Source organism: Acartia tonsa, chromosome 7, assembly GCF_053477335.1.
Source record: "Acartia tonsa isolate MP-2025a chromosome 7, ASM5347733v1, whole genome shotgun sequence".
NCBI lineage: Eukaryota > Metazoa > Arthropoda > Copepoda > Calanoida > Acartiidae > Acartia > Acartia tonsa.
The window spans coordinates 31,521,713-31,534,214 of NC_137266.1; positions in this window are offsets into that span (position 1 = coordinate 31,521,713).

The window sequence follows — 12,502 nt, forward strand, 5'->3', positions numbered from 1 at the left end:
AATTCATCCACTCGAAATCATTTTTATTCTTTAGAATAAAACTTTATCACTATTAATAATCTTTGTTCATCAAGTAAATTTTTATACAAAGATCTGTCACCTTCAGTTTTGGGTTTTTCAAATGGTCGGCTCGAATTATTGACTGTCTTACAGCAGTTGCTTTCAGCCTAAATCGGCCTCACTTGGCAGTTACGAATAAAACGTTGCAGCTGCCAAGCATTGGTTAAAAAAAGAGTGTAATTTGGTTATACATTGTTATAAAATTAATGCTTAACTGTCTCTGTATCCTCTAGTCTAATTACAATTTAATTTAAATTGTCTTTTTGCATAGGAGACATGTATAATAATTATAATTAAAATGTAACAGTAATGAGCTAGGCATAAATATTCAAAAAGATTGTTATAGAACGTAAAGCAGAAAATATCTATTTTAACCCAGGGATTTGAAGGGATAAGACAATGGCAAGTAAATTGATGTACATCCACAATGATGATACACAAATCAACCGTTTTGTAGATTACATTTAGTGGTTAAAACGTTTGTACACTCAACTTTATGAACCAACCAATTAAAATTCAATACAAGTCCCAAAAATTGTTACGACAACAAATAAGAAATCGAAAATATTATAAAACTTTTGGGAATAGTGTAATAAGAGTCCAATGGCCTCTCCCTCATTTACATATATTGTGGCCTTTCTTCAATGCTGCTCTACTTATGGACATAGTTAACATTGTTTTTTTTAGTAGCTAAGCTACTCTATAATTTGAAATGTCCGTCTGTATGTCTGAAACGTTTTGGGGGAAACGTGATTTTCTCAGCTCCTACAAAAGATAGAAGGCTGAAATTTTTTGTCAACATTCCCATCAATAAGGAGCATAATTAAGTATAAAACATCGTTAGCGGTCGGACTGCTTTTAAGCAGCTTTTTAGCCGCTTTTAATTTTAAAAACTGATTTTCTTGTCTCTTTTAAATGAGAGATGGCTGAAACTTCTTGTCAACAATCTTATTGATATGAAGCATTATTAAGTATAAAACATCAATAGCGGTCAGACTGCTTTTAAGCATCTTTTTAGCCGCTTTTATTTTTCAAAACTGATTTGCTCGGCTCCTGTAAAATATATAAGGCTGAAACTTCTTGTCAACATTCCTATTAATATGGAGCATAATTAAGTATGAAACATCAATAGCGGTCAGGCTGCTTTTAAGCAGCTTAGAGCCGCTTTTATTTTTTAAAACTGATTTTCTCGGTTCCTGTAAAAGATAGAAGTCTGAAACTTCTTGTCAACATTCCCAACAATATGAAGCATAGTAAAGTATTCATCATCAATAGTGGCCAGACTGCTTCTAAACAGCTCTTTTACTTTTTGCAACAGATTTCCTCGGTTCCTATCTTTGGTAGTCTGTTTCCTTTAAACTGCTTTTCTTTTTAAAACTTTCAGAAACCTTAATTTTTCAAAGTTTCATGATTTTAAGATTTTGCATATTTATCTCTTTCTTTTCTTTGTTATGATATCAGTTAATCAGCTCTATAAATTACTTTGTCTGTTTGTCTATTTTATTATAGATTTTGTGCTTCGCTACTTATGGATGTTGTCATCCTTGTTTAAACCCTTATCTATAATACAAAGTAGAACGATGTCTGTCTGTTTGTTTGTCTGTGTGTATGTTTGTCTGTTTGTTTGTTTGAAGCGAAGGATCTCGCTAACCGCTGAACCGATCGGGTTCTCCTTTACAGGGTAGCTTCTCATAGGTCCCAGGCAGGTTTATAACTGTTTTCTTGGGGTGTGGGACACCCCTAACCCCCCCCAAAAAAAATTTTATTTTTTAAACTAAAATTAAAATAATGCGGTCGACTTCCCCCCCCCCCCCCTAAAAAAATGAACCTAGTAATAGTGTCTAACTTTTTATCTTTGTGACGTAACAAAAATCCATCTCTTTTTTAGGGGTTTCCTTTCCCACCTCCCCTCTCATCCTTCGATTTTTGTTACGTCACAAAGATAAAATGTTAGTCACTATTACTATGTTCTAAAAAGATTCCCCCCCCCCCCACCAAAGAAAATTTTTTTTAGATTTATTTTTTAAAATCTAAATTACAAAAAATTGGTTTGATCAAACCTCTTGGGGCAAAGCCGCTAGAGGCTAGGGGCGAAGCCGCTAGTCTATAATACAAAGTATATCGATGTCTGTCTATATCGTTTGTACCGAAGGATCTCGCTAACCGCTGAACCGATCGGATTCTGCTTTACAGGGTAGATTCTCATAGGTCACGGGGAAAAATTTGCAACTATTTTCTTAGGGAATGGGACAACCCCCCACCCCCCAAAAAAATGAAAAATACCCCCACAAAAAAAATTTCTTTTTATAACTAAAATCAAAATAGTGGGTTCGACTAACCCCTATTCCCCCCCACCAAAAAAAAAAAAAAAAATTTCTTTCTAATTTTTCTTTTAAATCTGAAATACAAATAACTAGGTTGATCAATAGAGGCTAGGGGCGAAGCCGCTAATGTGGAATAAAGTGGGTTATGTTGAATTTTGTTTAATTATCAAGTTCTAAGAATTGGATAGAGGTGTGGATTATAAAACATAAGTTAAATCCGTTACATTTAATTTAAGAGATAGAGAAGTGGAATTTAGGAGGGAGGGGGAGGGGGTTGTATGCAAATTTAACAAATCTAAAATTATCCCTTTTTAATTTCATTTCCGGGAGATAAAAAGATTTGTGCGCTTCGCAAATTCTCCATAACACACTACCCATCAACCCACCCCTCTCGGGCAAGCCTGTGCACGCACTATGGATTAAAAACATGCCCCCGTTACATTTAATTTGATAGCTATGGGATTTAATATGTCAAAGTCATCTTTCACTTACAATTAAGGGTTATTTTTAATTTTAACACGGAAGAAGGTTACCTAATGAAGAAAAATAAAAACCTTTTCCTCATTCACTGCCAATCGCAGTCACCCTCAGTAACGTAGCTTTTTAAATGCTAAAGCAGCAGCAGATTCTAAAGCTGGACGGCTTAGAGAAAGAATCAGCCCCTGTAAGCTGCAGCTAACCTCAGCTACCAAATTATAATTCAGCAGCAGCTGACCCCACCATCAGCCGAAGTTGCAAATTTTTAATTAGCCGCAAACACAGTAGCGCGGCTGCCGACACCTTTAACGCATGTATTCTAATATAAAAATAATTTTATGACGTTGAATAGCTTCAATCATAGGTTCATGATCATGCCATAACGACATTAGAAATAATTTTAGTTCATGTTTTATAGTTTTCATGACAAATTATTGCAATCATTAAAATTTTAGATTTTAAGAAAACTGAAGAAAACAAGTATGAGAGGGCCATAGAATTATGAATCAAAGAATAGATGATCATTCATGAGAATCTTCACGAGAAAGACATATCTTTTTAATAAGAGTCGAATTTAATTTTGCCTTAATTATAACATGTCCCAGATAGCGTAATGAACGGAATAATGAGTTTTAGAGTATAATTAGACAAAGTTCATAGATATTTTAGGGAAGGGTACCACCACCCTCCCAAGAAAATTGTCCCCTTAAAAAGAAAATTTTTAATTTTTTCTTTTAAATTGGAAATTGGAGGTTCGACTTACCCCCCCCCCCCCCATTCCCTCAAGTTGTAGAATATCTACGCTACTAAAATTGAAGATAAATTAAGAAATGGATTCAGACTCATTAATTTTTAAGACCTATTTTAATGTGACCACGTAATTTCTCAGACTACAATTTAAAGTCATGAATATAAAAGTTCTCAGGGTTTATTATTACTTTCAAATGTCAATTACTTTTTCATTAATTTTCTTACACGTACGCGTTTTAAATGATTTCTACTATTGTCTGATTATATTATCACATTTTGCTCCTAAAGGTTACAATAGGGAGCAATAAATAGCCTAAGATCACACTTAAATGTAAAAAGTCTACCTGAAAAGCGTAATACAATCCGGTATGCAATTTATGGGATCTTATGCTCAAATAAACCAAAAGTATCACTTTTTATGCTCCATATGTACATATGTATTTTCCATTCTGTCAGTCTGTAGTGCTTTCAAATTTATCTATTATATAAAGAAAAAAGAAAAAAATTAAACTTAAGTAATAATGGGGTTGGGATTCAACGCCCCCCCCCCCTCAAGTGCCCCCAGAGGCCTCTAAGGGCGAAGCCACTAGTTCATTATTAAAAGTAGTAACGGTCTATCCCCCTCCCTAATATATTTACTAAACAAGAGCATTATTTTTTTATTTATTTTATCATGACTCAAATGTATTTGGACTTTTGAAATCAAATAAAAAAATGCACAAAAACATAATAAAAAAGAAATTTAGTACTTCTGTAACCACTAATAAAAAACAAAAAGTAGTACATGATAGTAAGAACAAAGAATTATGAAGGCAACACACAAAATTTTGCTATGGTTAAATGAATATTCTAAAAATGTAATAAAAGATCAGTTAGGTTTTGTTTGTAAAGTGCACAAACAGATATGCGGCTCCATATAAATATGATTGTATGAATATTGACTAAATGTTTTTACTAACGCAAATTACTCTATCCGTCTTGCCTTTTTTAAGTTAATAAAATTAGATTTTCTTTGAAACTATGAAAGATGGATGTTTGTTTTTCCAACGAAGATTCCCCTAATAATCAGGCATTTTTGACTATTTAATAACTTAAGCAGTCAGGCCGCTCCTTGGCTGCTTTTAGCATCGTTTATATTTTGAACATTTTCTCCTAATTTTTTATATTCAACTACCAGTACTATTTTTGTGAATCTACTCTGTTACTTACTTCATCTGTGTGTTTCTTTAGTAAAGACTCTTCAAATTAACAAGCTTTAACTTTCTTTCCTAAACGCACCTCCATAAAACTATAGTATAAAAATGATTTTGGTTTTGATTTGTTTTGTGTACATGAAAAAAATGCGCAAAAAAATATAACAGAGCCGCACTCCTGCAGGGCGTCAGTGCGAGAAGGGCATGGTGATTACTGTGCTTGGTCATTTCAAACAAATTACACATTTTCTCACTTTCTCATTTAAAGGGTGGATTAACAAGGGACAAGAATGATATTATCCAAGATATAAAACTAGCCTGGTGGTAGCTACAAACTTAAAATCCGACATTCTTAATAGCATCATAACTAATTTTACTTTTTCAAACGATGGAACCTTTAACTACCTTACCGTTGTCTTTAAAAATAGAGGCAAATATTAATTTACCTTCAGTTTATGACTATGTACATTTTTCTATATAAAGAATAGTACGTTGGTTATAAGAAAGGATATGATAATAAAAAAGAGTAGCTACGCTCTTGTAGTGTAGTATAAACAAAAAGTGTTTAATACAAAAATCTTTGTTTAATAATTTTCCCAAAGTAAAAGACAATTTACATTTGATGAGAAATGATAAAAGTGGTCAATTAAAGTCAAATAAAGATTAATGAATATGAATAAAAATATTTTTTTAAACAATCTTAGTTATATGAAAAACGATAGAAATCCTATAATATAAGTTTCAAAGTTTTTTGTCAGAAGCTTAAGATGGGAATTACTTAAGGGAGGGGGGGCATCCCAAATGTTTAACATGATGGTGCCTATGATGGTTCATAATACTAGGAAGTATTTAGTTTGGTGACAAATCTAACTCTCGTGGCCAGGGTGTTACAAGGTTAATTTTGTTCTTAGGTGAAGCAACACCATTTAGCAACACTAAAAATTTGTATATAAAATGAACACTTTTTAACATACTAGCGGCTACGCCCCCTAGAAGCCTCTAGAGGCACTTAAGGGGGAAAAGTCGACCTAATCCCATAATAAATTTGAGTTTCAAAAGAATAAAAAAAAAATTTTGGAGGAAGGGGGGTAAAGACACCCTCCCCAAAAATAGTTTAAAACCTCCCCAGGACCTGTAAGAAGCTTCACTGTAAAGGAGAACAATATTAGTTCAGCGGTTAGCGAGATCCTTCGGGACAGACTAAAAACGCTTACTACTTTATATAATAGGATTTAATAAGTTTTCCAGTATGGCTTCGAAACCGATTAATATCCGCTGGATTTTAACCAGTTCTATGCCATACTGAAAAAGTATCGTATCGTATAATATACAATTTCCCCCAAATATAAAAATGTACACTCAAAACCTGTTTTGTTAGCCCATGGCTTCGACATATCAGGGCTAACAAAACTGGTTTTAGTCTTATAATTGTACATAATCATATCCACTGAAAGCTGATTTTAATACGATTCGATAAATATTCTAGAACAATTGTTAAAATTGAAGCTTTTCTATAATTAGGGTCGGTCCGTACGTCCGTAACGGATAGCTTTTTTTGTTAATTTAGGCATGTTAGAATTGTCCTATTGATTTCAAATTTTGCATGGTGATTCCTGAAGTAGTTAAGTACTATTTAGAAAGCGTAGCAACTCTATAATCAGTACCAGAATGTCTGTACGTCCATTTTAAACATGTTGATTTTTTTTACTTTTTTAACAACAATTTTTTATGTGATCTAATAATCCGTGCCTATAAACATTATTCTGTATCAAGCAGTTTTTCAACAAATTTACTTACAATTTTGCTTAGAGTCTTATTCATTTATATTCTGATTATTCAGTTCTGACACTATACAAGTGTTTATGTCCGTTTGTCCTACCGTTTCAGTGCTTCACTTTTATGGATGTTGTCATCCTTGTTTAAATACAAATCATAGAGTATTTATTGTGTATCTGTGTGTGATCAAATAACAGCGAAACAATCATACCACTGTAGACTGCATGGATATGGATATTCTGTTTCTATTTATCTTGTAACAATTCGAGAGAGTTCAACAGTTAGACGGGCATACATATCCAAGTCTTAGAGTAGTTGCGCTTCTACATATGAATTATATATTTTGCACAAACCATTTTGAAAACTCATGAATTATTGCAAACGCATTCTCCTGTGAAGCTAAATCTAATTTGTTTCAGTAAAAAAATAAATCCAAGAATCTAAAATTATCCAATTATATCAAGTAGGGTGTTATGGTTTGTTCGTTAAAATCTCAATAACGACTTAACTGAATGAGTTCTTAATTCTAGAGAAGCATTTCATTGGTCTCAAGAAGGTTTTAGGGTGTTTTAGTGTGAATTGGGTTAAAATAAGTCTTTTTACGAATACAGACAACAAGGTATGCGAATGTTTAGTGTTAGAAATTTTTAAAACTGTGCCTGAATTGTAAAATTGACAAACAAAGCGTATTTTTCTAAGCACCCTCCTTAAATTTAAGGGGGTGTAGTTTCTAAACCTTGACACCTATCTTGGCGTGTATCACTTATGCACGCTCACCTCGCAAACCCCTCTAGACTCTACCCTCCCCCCTACTCAGATTTTATTTCCCCTTCTGCCAATCATGTCCCCATCTTAATAGTCTGGGCCCCATCTATCAAATCAGACCCCACCTTCCAATTCTGGCCCCATGTTCCAATTTAGACCCCATCATTCATTTTTGTCCCCTGTTCAATAATTTATCCCTTCTCTGACATTATTATTTTGTTTCTCTTGGAGAGGTACAAAAAATGAAGATGGGGATCAAATTACATGATGGGGACAAAATCACATGATGGGGTACAAATCACATAATGCCATGGGGGGGGGGGGTATTTTGATAGATGGCGGGGGGGGGGGTATTTTTTCACATGGGGTAGAATCTCACCCCTCAACTGGGATGGTGCCAAATAAGTTATTTCATATTTATTTATGTTTTATTATTTTTGTGTTTTATTCTATCTTCTATCTTTTATATGATTTTATATACTTTTTCAGAATTAAAATTGAAATCTAGCTTGGTGATCTTTTGGCGGTAATTTATCATTGTTAACCCCAAGAACCAGATTTTTTAGTAGATAAATACAGATGCATATTTAGTTTGACAACTTTGCTCTTGACTCAACCTCATTCCTTCTGTTTTATAACTGTCCTGCCTGCAAATAGTTAGTGGTCGTCAATAATAAAAGTACTATATCCCCACCCACTCCCCTTTTAGCTCAACTTTATACCTCCTTCACAAAGCTTCTGGCTTCTTCCCTCTTTCCGTTCCCATGCAGTTTCATTTGAATGGCGGTCAATTTTTTAAGGTTTGTTGGTGGTATTTATATAAAGTGAACGGGGGATACCCTCGCCCTAAAATATTTCTCAAGACAAGATTTAAAATTGAAAATTTAGCTCATTAATATCCCTCCTTCGATTCCCAAGCCAATAAAAACAGTTTTCCAATCTAAAGCCAATAAGAACAGTTTTTCAAGGCGGTCAAATTAAGGGTAGTGGGTAGTATATATACAGTAGACGGGGGATACCTACGCCCTAAAATACTTCTCAAGACAAGATTTAAAATCCAGTAACATAACCCATTGAAAATTTAGCTCATTAATATTCCTCCTTCCGTTCCCAAGCCAATAAAAACAGTTTTCCAAGGCGGTCAAATTGTTCGCACCAAAAAGCAGTAAAGTTGGGGGGGGGGGGGTATTCCCTAATCCCTCCCATAGCCAGATTGGTGCCTAGCTGCCAGGAGATACAGCTCCAGTTTGAATTATGCAACCTTGCAGGTGACACATGTGACAGGAAAGGGTTAGACATCTGAATAAAACTTTTCCATCAATTTAAAAATAATTTTTCATCTCATATTTTTAATTATATTTCATTATTTATTACATTTCATCTATTGTTTTGCATATTATTTATTTTTTACTACATGTATGGATTGATGGAAAGGTTGGAGGCGAATAGTTCTTCAGGTGGCAAAACCTAGTCCATATAAAGTGGTATTGTTATAAATAAACTAGAGCTAAAGTCATATATTACAGTTTCTATTATTTTCATGATAAAAATTTCTATTCTATTTTAGCTATGTTCTTTTTCCCTTATTATTTTTTTTGTTTTAGCAATAATTCAATTGAGTACTCTTTTAATAGTTTCATACATTCTTAACACGTTCCTTCATAGGAATGGGCAGATTAAAAAAACTCTTCCGATATTTGCATTACTATTCATTTTAAGTAAAAGTTTTTGCAATTATTTTCATTTTATCATGAAGATTTTAGAAACTTATGAAAATATTTTACTTTCTATATTAGATAATAAAATATTGATTTGAGATTTATTTTCAGGATGGCTTCGAACCGTTTAATATCCGCTGGATTAGATCCAGTTCTCAGGCATATTAATTAATTATGTATTGCAGACAATTTTCCACGAATATTTTAAAAGTCATAAAATTGATAACAGTTTTTGTTTAATCCGGGCCTCTGGTTTTAATCTTACATTTTTTATTTTAATATCCGCGGAAAGCTGTTTGTAGTACGATGCAATAAATAACTATTATACCTCTCATTGACAATTCCATATCAAAATGTATTTAAGTTATGACTAGCTCAGTTTATTTCTGTGATAAAAAAGTGAAAGTAATATAATAGTTTCTGGTTATGGTAAAAGGTTAGTTTTATAATAGTAATAGACACAGTGGTAGATAAATGTAAGAAAAATTAATCTTCTTCTCAATATTCTGGAACATAATGACGAAAAAAAATTTTAAAGAAGCTTTTTATAGTGCCTATAAAAATAATGTATACTGGCCTATTATTGGTCAATTAAAATGTATACTGGCCTGCCATTGGCAATTTAGTCTGTGTATTGGCCTATTATTTGTCATTTGTATTCTATGATGTCATTTTTTATAGGCAGTATAAAGAGCATCATTTTTTAAATTTCTAAATTGAGTATTGAGATTAATTATTGCATTTACCTATTACTGAATATTTTGATCATAACAAGAATCACATAAAAACTAAGGTAAACCTATCTCTACATTTATGTTCCAATCTTAAATACTTAACTACAACGTTGATTTAGATTTGATTTTTTTACGTGATTCAATTTTATGTAAAATGTTGGGTCAAAGAAATAAAAACTAATCTTAACCTAATAGAACAACTTGAGTATATTGAAGATATTAGAGGAAGAATAGTTTTTCTTTTATTGACCTAATTGATATCTATGATATATTTTCAGGTTCTTTTCATTTATAAAGTAAAGTTTATTTGTTTGCCCATTAAGATCTCTAAACACTGCAATTTTAATTTTCAATTTTAGAAAAGCTTCACATAGCTCCCATGATTATTCTAAATACCCAAAGACCATCTTAAGAGATTCATTTATAAGTTGAATAGTCTGACCATTTTATTTCTTAATTAAGTCTTTGTATTGCCTTTTAGACCCAATATGCTATGAGCTCTGCCTTTATTATAGTAATATACAATTTAGCTTACATAGATCCATTTACTTGTTCAATAGTTTTTGGCTTCAGACTTGACCAATTAAAAAAAATATCGGACACAATTACCTAGAACTAGTACATATCGAATGTTATTATAAAGTCAAAATGTTTATTTGGATCACTTTTGATTTGGGGATTCAATAGGTCTGTTGAATAAACTTTATATTGAAGTATTACTAGACAACTGTCTTATAAAAGTTTATTATCCTTTCTTAGACAGAGATCATATTTATTTGCTCGTTTCATTGTCATTTTACTTCAGGTTTTATAATAGTCCAATTTTACTTTTTAAGCTTATAAGATAGCGAATTTTCATGATCTTTTTATCGTAAAATAGAACAATAGACAACAAATTATTTCTAAATCACAGTCTAAATCTAGTATGACCCATCAATGAAATCAGTAATAACAGATAACATTCATTATTTCATTATTGGTAAACCCCTAAAATAAAGATAATTATAATACAGGGAATTTATATTTATAAATCTACACGAAACAAAACATATTTCTATTATTTTAAGCATAGAATAAAAAAACTACATGATTTTTAAGATTACTAAAATATCTTCATATGTATTATAAAAGTTTGGAAAAACTAGGAATAGGGTTTAGTCAACAAGCGCATTAAATCTAAAATAATATTTGTGGGTAGATGAAAAGTTCGTCAATTCTAATAAGTGAAACAGCTGAAAATCACGTATAGGTTTGTTGATTTTTTTCTCTAATTAATTTGGTTGTTAGTAAGGAATATAATGAATTCAAACTCTTTTAATAGTTTATAATCTCATCCCCTAAATTAAAAATCTTAAGATCTTATTGACACAATCTTTTAATGAAATCGCATTTGTAGAATTACCCAGGAATAAGGTATAGCAAACGAGCGATATAAATCTAAAATAATATTCAATGGGCAGATAAAAAGATTTTCAATTTTACTAAGTGTTGACCCAGACGACAGCTGAAAATCATGTATAGGTTCCGTAATTTATTTTTGAAATAATTTCGTTGTTGGTATAGGCTGGTAATTAACAAAATTGTTGAGGCAGGAGGTGCCAAGAGCACTCGGGGATTGACGTCCCTCCCTCTTCCAGTCGTAAGGTGAATTTAAGGGTTTAGGGAGTCAAATTTTACGTGAGCGAATTAAATCAATCGAATCTCCAAAGTTCAATTTGAAAGTAAAACTATTATTGTGTAGACAACAACAAGTTGAAATTGCACATAAAAATCTAAACTTTTATTTAAAATGAACACAGATATTTGAATATTAAAATATGAGACGATGTTTTGCAGGACAAAATGCCTCTTACATAATTAATTGTCTTATATGCTTTAAATATTTATCTAACTAACTTATCTAAGGCTTGATCTAATTTGTCTTCAAAAAATGCATTGATTGATATTATTATTTTTTTTTAATTAAAAGGCTTTAAATTGGCCTAGTTGTCTTATTGACTAAATTGACCAATGCTTGAAGGAAAAGGCTCTGAATGATTTCTTACAATTGAAACTATGTAAAAAAGGATTTAAACGATTATATTATGTTAAAACCATTGTTTAGCTAAATATTGATTGAAAGGCTTTAAACTAATCTCTTTGTCTTATGCAAACATTTTTGTTTATTTTACCTTGGCTGCAGCTTTTTAAAAAGGTTCCATAATATTTATTACATTTACCTTATAATAAATTGCCTAACTGAATCCCCCAAATGGTGAAGTGCATAATTCTGCATTTGCCAAGATGACCGAAAACTAACTTTTTGCCTCCTCATGTTAAGATTTCTATTTTAAGGCTTTAAAATTTAGTACTATTATCTATATATATTTAAATTTAAAAATACAGAATTTTTTGTCTCATCATAATAAGCTATTTTTTTATTAGATCGAATGTTTACAATTATCTTATTTGTCCTATATTTCACTAAATGCCATAGTTAATACCCATTTCAAAATCGATTAATTTTTCAATCACTAAAAGGAATTTATTGCTCTTTCATAGTTTGATATTTAATAAAACCCCCACCAGCCCCTCCCCCCTAAAACCCCAAAAAGTGATAAACGTTCGACAGTATTTGCTGAATTTAGAACAATAATTCTAGCTCCCAATAGTTATTCTGGCCAAGTTTGACGTCAACGTTAGGCTACGGTTGTTGTCAATTAAGC